Raw genomic sequence first — 16,826 nt, 5'->3', positions numbered from 1 at the left:
TTCAACTAGGCTTCAATGCCCATTGACAAGTACCAGAGTTAAATGGGTTGTGGGACAGACTGAACAAGCCTGCGGTACATACTGGCATGCATGGGAACTAGGGAAGGGAGTAGGCCTGGTGGGGGTTATGAGGAATCGCCCCAACTAGGCTGCAACTCCCACTGGTTTGCGTGAAGATCGAGTATTAAGTGGGTAGGATCGAGCTGGACTACAACACCTATTGGTTCAAGTGGATGACAGGGCTGGAAACAGAACTGACCCAGCAGAGACCGGTCACATTAGGCAGGGCCATGACATTAACTAGCACACTAGAGAACCATATCTGGGAGAAGATTCTGTGGGGGATGTGTGGGTCAAACCCTGTGGAAATTCTAGCCACACAGGTTAGTTCATGAGATGGGGTGGTGATGGACTAAACTAGATGTGAGCAAGGAGCCTGCCATCAATCACAGATTAAAAAAAACTGACAACAGTCTGGACTGGTCAGGGCAGCAGCACTCGAATGTGCATCCCTGAACAGGGTGTGGGTAGCCCGGGCTGCAACATTCACCAGCTCATGTAAGGGCAAAAGGAAGGCCAGAATACACCGGGCACTGGCCTAAAACCCAATGGCATGTATGAGAACTAGGTCTGGGAGCGGACCAAGGGGAGAAACTTGTGAAACTTCCCTGGCTAATTATAGCTTATGCTGGTGAACAGGTGGTCCAGACCACAGAATCACCTGGAGAGTGCATAATCCGGGAGTGGGAGTGACCTGGGAAGGAAACAGTGGGCTCCTCCCTCTTGCATTACCACTCCTCCCCCCACGGGAAGGCACAAAAACTAGGACAGGGGCTGGGGTGGCTAGACAGAGACACCCAACAACATCCGTGAAGGCTGGACAGTTGAGATGGTTAGATGGAACAAGTTACAATACGCACTGACATGTATGAGAGCAGAAGGGAAGGTGGGACAGACTGCTGCACATACTGGCAAACCAGAGTAGGGGGCGGGCCTGGTGAGGGTTATTGTGGGTCGCTCCAACTAGGCTGCAGCCCACACTGGTTTATGAGAGAGCCGAGTATGTGCTGGGCAGAGCCAGGCTGGACTGCAATACCCATTGGTTACAGTGGAAGACAGGGCTGAAAACAGAACCAACCCAGCAACTGCAACCACCAGCTGATCGGAGCTATGGACTGTGCCGGGTCCTGTACTTGCTAGTACATACAAGAATCTGGTCTGGGAACACCTCAGACAAAGTTTCTTTGGGCATCCCCCCAATCGAGCTTCCAAACTCAGAACCCTAATCATGAGAAGACAAAAGACAGAATAAGTCAATCAACCACCTCAGTCATGTTGGCAGTGAAAAACAGGGCAAACAGAGACTCTATGATGGACTATATCAATCAGTGGATTCTTCAACGACCTCATCGTGCTTGGAGTGGCAAGACTGGCAGCAATTCAGAACTGTTGAACTATCAAAACCACTTGAGCAAGACCCTCAGAGCATGCCCCATTGGGAACCTGGGGAGGGTGGGAGACTGGGTGGGGCTTCTCCCTTGAAATCCCCTTGTACCTCAGATATATGAAGGAAACAATATGGAACTAATTGTCTTGCCCATTTTCCTGTAGCACTTGAACCATTTTACCCTAATAATGCAAAGATTGTCCAAAAAATAAATAAACTTTTAAAAACAGCATGCATTCACACACAAAAAGAAGCCTCGCCACAGGAACTGTAATCGGCACCTATAGAGGATGCCAGTTCTGTGGGTGGTAATTAACCCCCATGACAGAATGCCAGCCTCGATGATTTATTTTAAAATCTATCTTTTAAATTGAAATTCAGAGTGACTGAGAAACAGGAGGGAAATGAGTTGTGGAAAGAAATAGGAAGAGAGAGAGGACAGAAATCTTCCATCTGCTGACTCACTGCCCAAATATTTGTTACAATCGGGGCAGGACCAGCACAAACACAGGAGCTGAGAACTCCACACATGTGTCTTACATGGATGGCGGGGCTCAAGTACTTCAGCAATCACTTGTTACTTCCCAGGCGTATTAACAGGAAGCTGGACAGGAAGTTGCACAGCTATAACTCAATCCAACAGTCAATATGAGGTGTTACCATCCCAGACAGCAGCTTATCCCACTGGGTCACAAGGCCCACCCCAGGACTTTCCATAAGTAAAGATGCTTCGATTGGCACAACTAGCTCAAAAGATACTATACTTTAAAATAATAATTTCTATTCTGTTGATTCTTATTACTGATCAGTAAGCTTTGCACAAAATATAATAACTGCAACAGGATAAAGTAATATGTTGTCATGAAATCCATTGCTCTTAATAATGCCTAGTGAAATATACCAGTCCCAGAAGGACAAATATGTTATTTCTAATATAAGAAAACCCTCCAGTAAAATATAAATTAAGGAAATATATAGTTCACTGAAACCATGCACATACATGCCACCTTTTCCCCTGTTACGACCATTGACATGAAAACCCAACTTGGTAACATTATCATTTGCCTTCAAGGAAAAAAGAACATATGTTTATGTACTCAAAGCCTGCACTGGAAGTAAAAGTGACATATATTAAAATTTGCTCATCTGGGGCCCCAATGCAGTAGTCTAGTAGTGGCTGGAGTCCTGGTCTTGCATGTTCCAGGATCCATGTGGGCGCTGGTCCATGTCCCAGCTCGCTGCTTCCATTCCAGCTCCCTGCCTGTGGCCTGGAAAGCAGTCGAGAGGATGGTCCAATGCCTTTGGACCCTGTACCTGCATGGAAGAGCCAGCGGAGGCTCCTGGCTACTGACTTCAGATCGTCTGGTCATTGCGAACGCTTAGGGAGTGAACCAGTGTACAGAAGACCTTTCTCTCTGTAAATCTGACTTTTCAATAAAAAAATAAATATTTTAATTGCTAATTTTAAAACTGTGTGTATATACTTGATTTAAGTTTATTTTTTCTAGTTTTTTTTTTCTTAATATACATTTCCCATGAAAGTGTTGGAGAACCCTTATGTAGCATTTTTTCTAAGACTAATTGATTTTATTTGGAAGTCAGAGTTAAAGAGAAGGAGACATAAGGTAGATTCTGCCATCAGCTGATTTATTCCCTAAATGGAGGCAAGGGACAGGAGTGGGGCAGGACAAAGCTAGGAGACTCATCAAGATTTCCAATGTGAATTGGAAGATGGCCCTAAAGATGGCCCTAAAATCTTGGGCCATCTTGGCCCATTACAGTGGCCTAGCAGCTGAAGTCATCACCTTTAATGCTCCAGGGTCCCATAGGGAAGCTAGCTCTAATCCCAGCAGCCCCGTTTCTCATCCAGCTCGCTGCTTGTCGCCTGGGAAAGCAGCTGAGGATGGCCCAAAGCCTTGGGACCCTGCACCCGTGTGGGAGACCTGGAGGAAGTAAGTTCCTAGCTCCTGGCTCCAGATCGGCATAGCATTGGCCACTGCGGTCACGTGAGGAGTGAATCAGTGGACAGAAGATTTTCCTCTCTGTCTCTCCTCCTCCTTGTATCTGACTTTGCAATAAAAATAAATAAATCTTTAAAAAAAATATCTGGGGAGCAGTCCCATTCTGCAACAGTCCATTATTTTTTATAACATGTTGATGAATCTGTTTGCAATATTTTCATAAGAGATTTGGCCTGGGATTTTCTTTTCCTCTTATGGCATTTTCCATCTTTGCAGATGGCTGATACAAGTAAGGCAGAATGATTGTGGTTTGAAGTCTGTTTAAGTGGTGTCACCATGTCTTTAGATATTTTATATAGTACACAGGAAGCTATTTGGATCTGTGGTTTGATTTCAGGTAACAGTGTTAAATATTGTTGTGGATGTATTCAGGTTTTTCATTTCTTGGAGGCCAGTTTTAGCAATTTACATCTTTCTAGGAATTTTTCCATTTCACTAAAGTTCATAAATGATTCATAATGTTCTGTTGCAACTTATTTAATTTCTACAGTGTTACGATATGCCCTCTGCCATTTTGTATTTTGTCAACAGTCAGGCTGTTACCGTCATCTGGGGAGTGAACCAGTAGTTACAAGATTTCTGTCTCACTATTTATCTCCCCTTCTGGCACTCCATCTTTCCAACAAATAAATACATATGCTCATAATCATTTTAAAAATGTTTATTCTGTCATTGTATAAAGTGATACGTAAATTTGAGTTTACACCTTGTTTAAAATATGAATCAGCTCTATTACACACTTACTGATTGTACCTGGCTTTTACTGTTGCTCAGAGTTAAGAATTAAACTTGGAAGCAGAGAGGCTGTGATTCCAGATCGTAGAAATTGGCAGACTGAAGACGAAGACACACCTGGGAACCACTGAACAGGGAAACGGCAGAGACAGCAGAGTGATGCTGCAGTGGGCAGATACCCCAGCAGGGATTGGAGACCCATCAATAGACAGGCGGGAAGGGAAGACCACCAGAGATGCAGGAAATGAGCCAAACTGTAGATTTGTGGGTTCTGCTGATTTTTTAAATCTAACCCTGAGCTGAAGCAGAGTAATGGAGGGCTCGCAGACAGGCATGGGAGAGGGCATGAAGTTTGCGACCCCATCCCCCTTCACCAACCTAAGAGCCATTTAGGATGTGAATCTGTGGTTATAAGATCTTTCCATGTCTTTCCTTATCTCTGCAAATCTGTTTTTCAGTAAAAATAAACAAATCTATTCTTTAAAAAGCAAATGAAGAATTCAATAGAGCAAATTAAAGATACAACAGAAAATCTCAAAATTTCAATGAATAAGGTAGAAGAACAAATTTCAGATTAGAAGACTCCACCCCATGTATGCAAATGCCCATGGATTCAGAAATGTGGAAAAGCAACTGAATAAAGCTAAGAAAACCATCCAAGGATTAAGTGACACCAACAAAAGGCCAAACATAAAAGTCATACAAATTTCTGAAAGAGACATATCCAATGAAATAAACCAGAAATTCCCACAATGTGAAGAAAGGGGAATCCAAATGCAGGAAGGGCAGAGAACCCCAAATAGACTTTACCAGAAATGATCCTCACCACAAAACATAATCAAGCTCTCTTCAGTTGAACATAAAGATGCTAAATATGTATGCAAGAAACATCAGTTAATTATAAAGAAACACCAATCAAACTCACAGCTGATTTCTTGGAGGAAAAACTATGGGCCAGAAGAGAATGGGGTGAAATATTCCAGATTCTAAAACAAACAAACTGTCAGCCCAGAGTAACATATCCAGCAAAGCTTTCATTCACATTTGAAAATGAAATAAGAAAACTTCCAAGGCAAACAAAACTTTGAAGGTTTCATCTCTACCAAACCAACACTTCAAATTTTGTTCAAGCTTGTGAGACAGAAAAAAGAGTAACATCTACCATACCAAGGAAAACAAAAGTGGAAAACATCTGAAAAGAACCACAAAAGAAGCATCAAATGATGAGAAATGCAATGCTAAAATGACAGGACCAAGTCACTTCCTGTCAATATTAACCTGGAACACAAGTGGATTAAGGTTATCAATCAAAAACATAGATGAGCTGACTGGATGGGAAACTGGAACCAATGTTCTATTGCCTAGATAAGACACATCTCACTACACATCTCACTAACAAAGAAAAGGATGGAAAAGGTATTCCAACCTAACAGGAAAGAAAAAAAAGAAACTACGTACCCATTCTCATATTAGATAATACTAAATTTAATGTGAAAAACCATTAAAAATGATGAGGAAGACACCATGTAATGTTTAAGGCATCCATTCAGCAAGAAACATTCATGAAAATAAATGAACTCTCACCATACAACTATTAACTGATATAAGGGAATAGTTCCTAATACAATAATAATGGTGGACCTTAACACCCCACTAGCTTCAACAGACAAGTCAACAAGACAAAGACTTGGCAAGAAAACAACAGGGCTCACCCAGACAACACAAAAAATGGACTTAACTGATATCTACAGAAACTTTCAGCTTAAAGACATAGAATACACATTTTTCCATTGGTACATGGAAACCTCTCCAAGACTGAACACATTATACACCACAAAAGAAAACTCGGGAAATTTTTTAAAAATCAAACCATACATCTTCTCAGACCATAATGGAGTGAAACTTAAGGCCAAAAAAAAATTCTCCAGAAGACATGCAAATACTTGGAAAATGAACAGCATGCTGAAAATTGATCTATTATTTGACCCTGATATCCTACTTGTTGAAATATATCCAAATGAAGTGAAATTTGCTTATTAGAAAGTGAGCTGAAACCCTGTATTTATACCAACTCAGCACTCCATAGCAAAGACAGATTCAACTTAGATGCCCTTCAGCAGAGGAACAGAGGACCCTGCACCTAGCTAGCAGCTAATGTCCTTGCCTTACAAGCACCTGGAACCCATATGGGTGTCGGTTCATTCCCTGGCTGCTCTACTTCCCATACAGCTCCCTACTGGTGGCCTGGGAAAACAGTAGAGGATGGCCCAAAGCCTTGGGACCCTGCATGTGCACAGGAGATCCACAAGAATCTCCTAGCTCCTGGCTTTGGGCCGGCTTAGCCCTGGCCATTGTAGTCAGTTGGGGAGTGAACCAGTAGATGGAAGATCCTCTCTGTCTCTCCTTCTCTCTGTGTATCTACCTTGCCAATAAAAATAAATAAAGCTTTACAAAAAAAAAAAAGAGGAATAGATAAACTATCATAGATTTACTGCATGGAATACCATACAGCCTAAATAAAAATGAAACTTTGCCATTTGCAACAAAATTGTCCAAACTGGAGATGATGATGCTCAGAGAAATTAGCCAACCCCAAAAGGACAAATACCTTATGTTCTCTTTGATATAAGGCAAAATTCTTACAAAATGCAAAACAAATATATATATATATAGGTCAACAACTGTGTGCACACACACACACATACACACATATATTTTCATAGATGAACTGTATAAGAGACTAGTACACCAGAAAGCCAAGATGCATGGCAGTAGGCATCTTTACTCCAAAATAAAATGAGGACTCCCAAAGAAATAGTTAAATTTACTTTGACAATATGACATTAGATTTTCTATCACTGCCTATATCTAGTTAAGTAGCACAATCTCAAAATTGTAACTGTTATTATAGGACTATTCTACTATAATAAAATGGGGGTGGAGGCTAAATGGGGATGGAGCAACAGTAAGAAAAGAGGGGTATCCCTATATCTGGTAGATGTGTCATGGAAACTAATAATAATAAATAAAATAAAAATAAATAAAAAAGAATTAAGTTCCCAGGGGCTGGCATGATAGCTTATGCTAATTCTTCACCTACAGTGCCAGCAGCCCACATAGGCACTAGTTCTAATCCAGGCTGCTAAACTTCTTATTCAACTTCTGCTTATGAACTGGGAAAACAGTAGAGGATGGCTCAAGTCCTTGGGCCCCTGCACCAACTTGGAGATCCAGAAGAAAGTCCTTGCTCCTGGCTTCAGATCAATTCAATTTGTCACTGCAGCCATTTGGGAGTGAACCACTGAATGGAACATCTCTCCCTTGCTCTGTCTTTCCTTTACTCTGTACATCTGCCTTTCACATAAAAATAACTGTGTCTCTTAAAAAAAAAAGAATTAAATTATTAAATTCTCTAATTACTGTTCCTTGTCTCACAGCTGATCCAATGCCAGAAGTCACATACATGCAGAGTCCCAAGCCCATTAGCAGGAAGCTTGGTGAGAAGCAGAGCAGCCAGAACATGAAACCGATATGAGGATTAACTCTTTATGCCACAGTGCCAGCCCTCTACTTTTTAAAACTTTTTTCAGAAACTCCTACAAGTAACAAAATATTTATTTTTGTTTATCAGATAATGGCTCTATTTTGCTATGATTTTTAACAGATAATCACTAGATACTGAATTTGTGATTAGCAGGGATGTTTTGTTCTGTTTTCTTCATCGGCACTTTAAATACATCATGCCACTTTGGATAACAACAGTTAAATGTGCTGTTGCTCCTCTTTTATTATTATGTTCAAAACATTTCCCTTTGTCTTTTTAAAAGCCTTTTTTTGTTTTAATAATTTTTTTAATGTTCGGTCTGCAGTTTTTAACAGACTCATCGAAACGTAATTTAAACCTTTTATTTCTATTTGTTCTACTTGAAGATTGTTGAATTCCTTAGAAACTGCATTTTTCTTTTTATTTGAAAGGCAAAGAAGTAGAAAAACAGAGAGGGTCCACTCTCCATATGTAGTAGTCAAGGCTGGGCCAGGCCAACATCTGGTGCTGAGAATTGAACCCAGGTCTCCACACACGTGGCAAGGATCCAGCCTGTCAGGGCACACATTCGCTGCAAGCTCAAGTCAGGGGCAGAGGCGGGAACTGAACCCACAGGGATTCCCCAAAGCATTATAACCACTATGTCAAACATGGGTCTCAAAATGTACAAAGTTTTGGTCATTGTTTCTTTTACTTTGCTTGCCTTCTCCTCCGTGCCCTTGTCTTTCTATGCTCCTTTTGCACAACATTGGTCTACATGATGCTTTGCCATGGCTCTCTCAGACTCCTTTTTTTTTTTTTTCTTGAATATTTTTTCTATTTAGGAGATTATCTCTGCTAGTTGAAGTTTTAGCTTATTGGCTGTTTCCTCTACCATCTCAAATCAGCTAACTCCCTCCCACCAGCAGTTTTTCTGAGTCATTATACTATTCAAAATTAGAATTTTTTATATTTAGCTTTGAATCTCTTTTTCAAAATCTCTAGTTATTGAGCAAGTGTCATTATGCTGTCATTCAATTCTTTAAGCTTGCCTTCCTGGAATTCTTTGAATACAACTATAACAACTCCTTCAAAATCTTTATCATTTCCTTCAAAATTGTAGTCTTCCAAGTTCAGCATTTAGGCCAACTTTCATATTCTAATTGTTTTTCTTTCTTTTTCCTGATTGGCAAACACGTCCTCATTTCTATTCCTTACTGAGAACTTTTTATATAATATATAAATATATATATATTTTTGCAAGCCTTTCACACAACACATGGTAGACACTCTAGACCCCATACCTACTAGTACTGAGGTTTGTAGTGATTGCTGTTTCACTTGCTTGTTTAGTAACTTCCTGGTACTACATCTGCATGTGTTTCATTTGTTGTCCATAAATACTGATATCTATAATCAGCAATTTTGTTTTTTAAATCCTGTTCTAACATTTCAAGTTAATTTCCTGGGAACTACTCCTGTGTCTGCATAAACTAATGAACAGGTATAGGCTGTGCTGAAACACAGTCCAAGAAAGATTTCTATTCTTCATCCAAGGATCTTGGTGCAGATGCAGGAGCATGCTCAGTGCTGAAATGTTCTCTCTTGCTTTTACCTCCACCATGCCCTCTTTTGTCTTATCTGTGCACGCATACAGCTTCCCAAACCTCCTGTGATAGATATCTCAACCACCTGGATCCTAGGCGGGCTTGCACACACGTGTACACAGACTTCCAGTTAGCGAAGGATGTGCGAAAAGCTAGTCTATCCTCTGAGAGCTGTCACTGTTAAATATCTGATCGCTTTTGCTTACTACCAACAGGATGGTGATCTCAGGTTCGCTAAGGGGTTAGACTTCCCAGGTGATGCTCCATCCAAATAACCCTATTTTAACAACAGTGCTGAGTGCTCTCACTACAAATCAAGGACACTTCTAGAAGTGAAGCTGTTGGACTTTCTGCCAATGATCACCATGACAAAACGGCTGAGACAATCAGGAGGGACAAGAGTCCCAGACAAGAACATTGCTGTTCAATTATTCCTCAGGAATCAGCACTTCTCATTCGTTGGATGCCTTTGGTTTATTTATTTCCAGAGTAAAGAGATGGTTGCTTTTGACAAGCTGCCTGAATTCAGTTATCTTTTTTTTCTTTCAAAAAATATTTTTTATTATTATTACTATTATTATTTTCACGATCTTTACACAGTTGATTAGAGCATAAAGGGTCAAGAGCCACAGGAAAGTGGGTAAGACTGTTACGGAGTGCAGCCAGTGATTGCTCCTTCACCTCTCCTTGTATACTCTTCCCCCCACGTCCTAATTCGGCAGGGATGTTGGACGTAGATGAGTCCAATCAGTCTTTCTAGCTGCAAGCCCAGTTTCTGTTCCTGCCCATCCAAATGAGCACCAATCAACTCCTTAGCCCACAACACATAGGTATTCGCTCCTGCCCACCTGTGACTCACCTATCAACTGAGAGGGGACGGTACTGCATTGCTGTGTAACCACTCAGCTCACAAGCCCCTTTAAAAAGCCCATGAATTTGGGCGGGGGGGGGGGGGGGGTGCTCACTCTCCTTCTGGTCAGGTGTTTCTGTTACTCTGGCACCTTGACTCTTGGCTGGTCCAGGACAGGTAATCCCCTGAGCATGGTCCCTGTATACTGCTTTGATTGTTGTCGCCAAGCTGGGTTCATAAAGACTCCTTAATTAAACCTTAGACATGTCTGCTGTGATCTCCCTCGCACCCCGTAACAAGACCACTGTTTCCACATTTTTTTCTGTATTTAGGGGATTTTTTTAAAGACTTAATTCTTTATTTAAAGTCAGAGTTACAGAGAAAAAAGGGGCAAAACAGATGCCACCATGGCCAGGACTGAACCAGGCCAAATCAAGGAACCAAGAGCTCCATCCGTGTCTCCCACATGGATACCAGAGGTCCAAACATTTGGACCATCTTCTGGTGCTTTTCCAAGGCCATTAGCAGGGAGCTGAATTAGTGAGGAAATGAAGCCGTGCCCATGTAAAATGCCAGCATCACCAGGTAGCATCTTTACTTGTTACACCAAAATGCTGGTCCCTACGGTTCCTTTTAAACAAGAACTTAATGACCTCCTCCAACCAACAAAAAAGTTCCATCTAGAGGTAGTTATTTGGCCTAGTCATTAATAAACTAGTAGTTGGATGCAACAACCCACATTTGAGTATCTGGTTTTAGTTCTCTGATTGAACTCCCAATACCAGCCACCTGCCAATTCAGATCCTAGGAGGCAACTGTGAGGCTGAAATAACTGGGACTGTGCCGCCACATGAAGGCCTGGGCTGTGTTCCTGGCTCCCAGTCCTGGTGGATCAACTCTTGTGGACATTTTGGAAGTAAACCAGTGGGTGAAAGCTTTGGCTCTCCATCTTCTATGATTCTATTTCTGTCTGCCAGTCCATCGCTCTTTCTCTTTCTCTTTCTCTTTCTCTTTCTTTCTCTTTCTCTCTCTCTCTCTCTCTCTCTCTCTCTCTCTCTCTTTCCCTATCTCTCTCTGCCTTGCAAATGATTTTTTTTTAGTTTAAAAATCCCCGCAAGGCATGACTTTTGATATAAGGTCAAGGGCCATCTTATGTCTGTATTGCTTTTAAGCAAAGTACTGCCATGTTTATGGTTTGTCTTCATTTAAATGAGATTCTGAGAGGAAGTAATTTCCAGTTTCATCACCCAGTTGAATGAGACCAACTCGGTGACAACAACAAGTACCAATTAGCTAAATGAAAAGTTCAAGCTGTGAATTTATCTTTAGGGCGAGTGGCAATGATTTGAAGGGCAGCAGTGGGAGGCAAAGCATATAAGCAAGACAAAACTGATGCCCTGGAGGTGGGACCTGTCTGTGTGGTTCCTATGTGTTTATTATAAGCTACAGATAGATGCTAAGATAAACAGAGGTAGACAGATGACCCATGTAACATACACTTATAATATACACACCGATAACATGTTGTAAGCATGTATATCTGTGGTTTTTTGTTTATTTATAGCATATCACTCACTTGGACTGTAATTTGCTTGGATTTGAAACAAGCCATTGAATTAATTTTAACAGATTAATCCAAATAGATGTAATAATCTTACTTATGAGAAAAATTTCTTGAATAACACTAGGAATTTAGAATGTAGCATATTTAATAACAATTCTCTTAAACATCTTTTTACCATAACAACAATTATGTGTAGGAAAAAGAAAACAAAGTTAGGTGGTTGCCAAGAAAATTAAAGATTGACAGTAACTCTTTTTATGTACAATCATTTAAAATAGGGAAATGTTTTTAAAATATGTTACTACCACACAGTATTGAGAATGGAGAAAAATCTTGGAGCCTCTTTACGTGCCAGTGGGAGGATAAATTTTTCACTAACATGCAGAATTATTTAGCATTATCCAATGAAGTTTTTTTTTAAGTACAATCATACATTCTAATAATCCCAGATATTCTCACAAGGTAATTAAGTAAAATCTCGAGAAAGCTTATGGAAAAATGCGTATTATCATTTAAATCTATTTTCTCCTGATTTTTTTTAAAGTACACACATACTAAGAAAAGTCAAGTGAGTGACCTGCATCTAAATATATCAGAATAACACGAGTAACTGAAAAACCCCTAATTCAGAAAGATCTATAGTAAGTTGCTATTTATACAATTTTTAAATGTATATCACACTCACATTTATAAACATAAGGAATTAAAGATAGATTGAGGAATGTACTCCAAATACATAATGGCCGTCAACTGTGGAAAGGATATAAAGAAAATAATCTTGGTAAGAAGTAGAGAGAGAACTTTATATTGTCAGTTTTATAAGCTTAGTAAAAGCTGCAGAGGTAGGCATGCAGCCCCCAGTTAAAATGCCATTTGGGGGAGCCGAGTAGCTGGATTCAAGTCCCTGCTCTGCCAACAATCCAGATTCCTGTCAATGTGCAGGAGACAACAAATGATGGTTCAAATTATTGAGTTCCTGCCAGCAATTGGGAGACCTGGATTAAGTTTGAACTGTTGGCTTTGGCCCAGCCCAGCCCTGGTTATCACAGGCATTGTGGAATAAACCAGGAAAGGGTGACATTTCTGTGTCTGTTTCTACCATTCAAATAAATAAAAACAAATCAATTAAATCGACAAAAATTGATCATGACCCTCATTAATTCTCAATGCTAGTATCCTAACATGGGTTATATTATTTCATATTATGTTTCTGGGGTTTTTTTTAATTCAACTTTTTTAATTTTTTTTTTTTTTGGAAAGGCAGATTATACAGAGAGAAGAAGATAGAAAGATCTTCCATCTGCTGGTCCACTCCCCAAGTGGCTGAAATGGCCAGAGCTAAGCTGGTCCTAAGCCAGGAGCCCAGAGCTTCTTCCAGGTCTCCCAAGCGGGCACAGGGTCCCAAGACTTTGGCCCATCCTCAGACTGCTTTCCCAGGTCACAGTCAGGGAGCTGTCCAGCCATACCTCGGCCATGCCCAGACAGCTCTCATTTGGTTAGGCATTCCACCCAAGCCCCTGCCAGGTTGACCAAATAACATAAGAATATCATTCCATGGCTTCCCAGAACTCCATTTCCCTCTTAATTGCTTGTTCTCCTTCTCATAGTGAGCAGTTGTCCAGTTTTGCCTAAAAGAATTTCTACTAACCAAATTGAACATGACCCTTTATCAAAATCAGATGTTGCATAAATGTCAGAAGTGATTTCAGAAAGTGATTGTGTTTGGATGTAGGGCTTTTAAAGAGGTGACTAAGCTAAAGTCAGATGATTAGGATAGAGTTTATGCCACTGGTGACCCTATAAGTAGGAAGACCCTGGGTGGAGGGGATTCTCTGCAAGCCCAGGTGACCTCAGAGGAAACAGCACAGCTAAAACCTTGACCTTGGTCTTCCAGTCACCAAAACTGTGCTTAAGCCTCACAATATTTGGCATTTTTTATGTCAACCCTCTCAAGTGAGCACAGGCTAGAAGAGTTCCAGCAATCCATGTGTTTTAGAGAACATGGAAGTTATATATTAGGTAATTACATAATCTACTCATAAAAGAACCGTAACTATCTTTCATATGTAATATCCAGAAAAATGCAGTGAAACAAAAATGCACGGAGTATCTATACTTCTCCATTTAGTTCTATAAGCAAATTAATTCTTCCAGAATTAAAATTTTAAAAGAAAAATGATTCCTGCTTCTCCTTATGTTTTTAACTTATACTGCAATAATCAAATTGCTTTTTCTTTGACAAGCTGTAAGCTGAATTATGAATCGAATTATTTTCTGAGTTGCACTATAATATAAAATCAAGTAAACAAAACTTACTTGAAAAGATATGTAGTATATTCCAAACAATATGAAATTTTAGAATATAACCACAAGTAGTTTGGGAATGTGTTACACTTTCAACGTAAATAAGACATTATGAAAACTTGCAACACCTCAAAAATATACACAATTCCCAACTTAGTAATGATTTGACATCATGATTTTTTTACTTTATTATAATTTGAAAGATGTTGAATTCAGTAGAAACTGTACTTTGAGTTTTAATCTTTTTTGGGATACAAATACTTTATAATATTCTGGTAATATTAGATAGAAGCAATGAGTCTTATTTCCCCATTCAGCCATAAACACACAGAATTTTACATCAAATTGAGTTGTTGAGTTGTGATTTTTGGCAGCTTAAGTGTATTAAATATATTTTGAGCTTCTATTTTCAACTTGTGGGTTTACTGTGCATAATTCCAACACTAATCGAGAACCACTCATGCATAATCGACCTTCCATTTTATCAGAATTCCTGTATCTCCCCTTCTATTGGCACTCACTGAAATCATCACTGCCAAGAATATAATTCTTGGGGCCAGCGTTGTGATGTAGTATGCTATGTCCCAGCTTGCAATGCTGCCATCCCAGATGGGTGCCAGTTCAATTCCCACTTCCGATCCAGCTTTCAGCATATGGCCTGGGGAAGCCGCAGAGGATGGCTGAAGTCCTTGGATGCCAGCACCAATGTGGGAGATGCAGAGTATGCTCACTCAGCTCAACCCATTGAAGCCGCTGGTGGAGTAAACTGGTAGATGGAAGATCTCTCTCTCTCCTCGCTAGATCTATCTTTCAAATTAAATGAATAACTCTTAACAAAAATAGTTATATTGTTATATTTAGGCCAGAAGTACTTTGGTCTTTTTTTTTTTTTAATCATCCTTTGGCACATGGTAGTAACATATTTGTGCCTCCACTTTTTTCTATTATCTTCTCAGCTGCCACACCTTTTGAATTGGCCATTGAGATAGTTTCTGGAAAAATAACTGTTGATGCCCACTTGCATTACAAATATTGAGGGCTAAACACGTGTTTAACTGTTTAATGCCTGTACGTGTGTATTATTTCAGGATTGATGTATGGTATCATTAAATGTACAAATTATCTTGAAGAGAAAGTAGCATTATTTATCGAAGAATAAATTAAGGTAAGTAACATACTGAGTACACTATCCCTGTTGTGCTCAGTAGCCCAGAAATTAGCAGTATGAAATTTTCAAATTATAGTGAAAGAAAATTTTCTTCCTTAAACTCTGTCCTTGGGACCTGTGCGATGGGTCAGCCAGTTGATCTGACACATGCTAGGCTAGCATCTCATATCAGAGCCCTAAGTGCAGCCCTGGCTCCCGAGCTTCCAAACACCTCCCTAAGGGTGCACCAGGGGAGGCTGTGAGCAGAGGACCACATTTCAAGCGTTCCAGCCCGTCACCTAATGTGATACCAGGATGAGACTCTTGTCTCATGGCCTCTGCCTGGTCCAACTCTGACTATTGTGGCCATTCGGGGAGTGAGACAGCGGACATAAGATTGCTTTCTAACCACCTTTCAAGTAAATGAAATACATCCTTTTAAAGAGTTTATATTCAAACATTTTTACAAATGCCTCCTCCTTACCCAAGTTATTAGTCTTGATAAATGACAGGGCAGAACATCAGGTAATCAAAATGTAAGAAGATATGTTCTTATCTTTTCTTCTACCTGGGATTGCTATTTCAGCGGGAACCTCTTACTTTTGTCTTCTTGAATAGTTAGATTTCATTTCTCTGCTATCACCACGCTGTGTTTTTAAAAACCACATATTGATTTAGCTTCCATGCCTTACAGTTTTCAGTGGTGGCGTAATTCCTCATTTATCCTCCATTTTTTTACATTAATCTATTTACATCTATAAAAAATGGACCTGCAACCATGGTAATAATTACCTGTCTCTGAATTCTCTGAAAAAACATGCTCTTACAGCTAAGGACAGTATTATGTTCATGCTCAGCTTATCGGCATTTTAGTATATGAAAGCAAGACTACCATTATTTACAAGCGGTTTGTTACTCCCTTGAATAAACACAGAAAAGTGTGTTAATTATATACTGCAAATGTGGAAAAGAAATTCTTATTCCTTTCAAATTCCTCTTCTTTCCCACAACTACTTTTAAAGCAAGACAAGTTTATACGCTTCCTTAGTCATAATAAAGGTATATTTGCTCTCACATCTTATATGCTTTAAATACGATCATTAATTTTTGAAAACTCTGTGATCAGAAGTACATTTACCTATTGCAGTGTAGCAGTTCTAACATGATAAAATCTTGCCTTGGCTCTTTTCTTTGTGTCTCTAAGGCAGCACATATTCATTCAAACTCTACAAAATGAAAGGTACCATTCTGGAAACATTGGGAGATGCGAAGATAATTGACGTTGTTCCTGTCATCTGTGGCAGCAAATGTAACACCTCTACCTTTGTGTCACAATGCGTAAATGTGTGTGAGATAAACTAAAAATAATGAGTAAATTAACTAGTTCCTCAAAACAAATGGGTTCCTCCTACACACTTAGTTACTAACTCCATATGAGAACAACCATTTTCCTGATCTTTGTTCACAATGATGTCTGGGGTCCATTGCAGTAGCCTAATGAATCAACTTGCAACCGCCAGAATCCCTTATGATGGGTTCCAATTTGTGTCTGGCTGCTCCACTTCCCATTCAGCTCCCTGCTGCTCACCTGGGAAAGCAGTTTGGAACAACCCAAAGACTTGGGACCC

This window comes from Ochotona curzoniae, unplaced genomic scaffold (genome assembly GCF_017591425.1).
Source record: "Ochotona curzoniae isolate NIBS_2020 unplaced genomic scaffold, NIBS_Ocur_1.0 scaffold_4701, whole genome shotgun sequence".
NCBI classification, from domain to species: Eukaryota; Metazoa; Chordata; class Mammalia; order Lagomorpha; family Ochotonidae; genus Ochotona; species Ochotona curzoniae.
The sequence above is the reverse complement of the archived record's forward strand: the minus strand, read 5'-3'. Positions refer to the sequence as shown.